The sequence below is a fragment of the Pteropus vampyrus genome, unplaced genomic scaffold, assembly GCF_000151845.1.
Source record: "Pteropus vampyrus isolate Shadow unplaced genomic scaffold, Pvam_2.0 Scaffold382, whole genome shotgun sequence".
NCBI lineage: Eukaryota > Metazoa > Chordata > Mammalia > Chiroptera > Pteropodidae > Pteropus > Pteropus vampyrus.
In genome coordinates this window covers 341400-343427 of record NW_011889163.1, presented here as the reverse complement: position 1 = coordinate 343427, position 2028 = coordinate 341400, and positions in this window count along the sequence as shown.

Below are 2028 nucleotides of genomic sequence, written 5' to 3'. Positions count from 1 at the left end.
TATGTTTTGGATATAATTGCTTGTTTAAGTCCTATGTATTGTCAGTGATAATTTTCCAGCCTGAAAATGATTTTTTATCTTTCTCATAATCTTTTGACTCTAACGTTGTTTCATTTTTATGAAGTCCAGCTTCTCATTTTTTCCTTTATACCTAATGCTTTTTATGTCCTACATAGGAAATCTTTAGCTACTCTGAGGTCACCAGAATTTTATATTTTTTTCTAAAAGCATTATGTGTTATGTTTTGATACAATTATGTGATAGTATGAGGTGGAAGTCAAGTTAATTTTTACACAATTATTTATCTATTTGTTCCAGCACCGTCCGATAAAAATACTTTAGTATCTCCCGCTGAATTAATTGCCTTGTCACCTTAGTTGAACATCAGCGGATACCTAGGTAGGTTCAGTCCTTGATTCCCTTTTGGTTGATAGATTTGTCTCTCCTGAACACATCGTGTTGACTAGTGATGCTATCTAGTAAATCTTAATATCAGATAGTGCACATCCTCCGACTTTGTTCTTCATTTTAAGACTGTTTGGGCTCTCAAAAAAGGACTATGCATTTACATGTAAATTGAACCGCCTTGTCAATTTCTACAGAAACAACTTACTGAGATTTTGACTGGAAATGTGTTGAGTACATAGATCAAATTTGGGGAAAATGTTGCCATTGTAACAACCTTGAGTTTTCCGACCCATGAACATGGAATAGCTCCCTCTTAATGGAGCTCACTTCAAAATATCTCTCAGCAATGTTTTATAGTTTTCAGTACAGAGTAGTTGCATGTCTTTTATTTATTACTATGAATTTTATATTTCTCGATGGCATTATAAATAGACTATTTTAAACTTTTCCAATGGTTTTGCTTTTGGTAAATAATGATACAAGTAAGTAAACGAGTAGAGCTTTTGCGTGCAATCAAAGTTAAGTTGTTATCAATTTTAAATAGAATGCTAAAACTAAGATGTTTTACGTAATTTCAATGGTAAATTGAAAGAAAATATTACAGAACATACACAAAAGAAAATGAGAGGGAAAGCAAAACGTATCACTATAAAAATGCAATAAAACACAAAGAAAAACAGGAAAAGAGGAAAGAAAGGACAAAGAATCTACAAAGAATACTATTTGTATTCTACAAAGAATACAAATTGGCAATAGTAAGTTCTTCCCTGTCGGTAATTACTTTCCATGTATATGGATTAAACTTTCCGATCAAAAGATGGGCCGGACGATTTAAAAAAAGCAAAAACAAATTATTTGCTGTCTACAAGAGACTCATTTTAGATCTAAGGGTATATGTAGGCTGCAGGGTAAAAAAAAAAAAGTATGTTATGCAAATGATAACCAAAGAAGAGCCGAGTGGCTATACTGATATCAGAAAAATAGACTTTAAATCAAATACCATTAAAGAGACAAAGAAGGATATTATCTAATGATAAAAAGATCAATTCACCGAGAAGATATAACATTTATAAGTGTTTATGCGACAAACCTCAGATCTCATAAATATACGAAGCAAACTTTGACAGAATTAAAGGAAGAAATAGACAGTAACATTATACTAGTAGGAAATTTCAATACTCACCTTCAATAATGGATCGAACCACCAGACAGATCAATAAGAAATAGAGAATTTGAACTTGACCAACACTACAGATCAAATGGATCTGACACACATATATGGAACACTCCACCTAACAACAGCAGAATAAAAATTTTCTAGTGCCCACGGAACATTCTCCATGATAGACTGTATGGTAGGCCAGAAAAAGAAGTCACAACGAATCCAGAAAGACTGACATCATGCCACGTTTCCATCCCAATCCCAACAAGATGAAACTAGAAGTCACTAGCACAAGGAAAAAGGGGAAATCCACAACATGTAGAAATAAATTAAATAATAAAGAGGTAAAAAAGAAAGAACGGTTGTTTAACACACGCACACGACAAATGTGTCAAACAAAAAGTCTTAAGGGAAATTAGAAGACAACTTAAGACAAATGAAAAGAGAAACACAACATG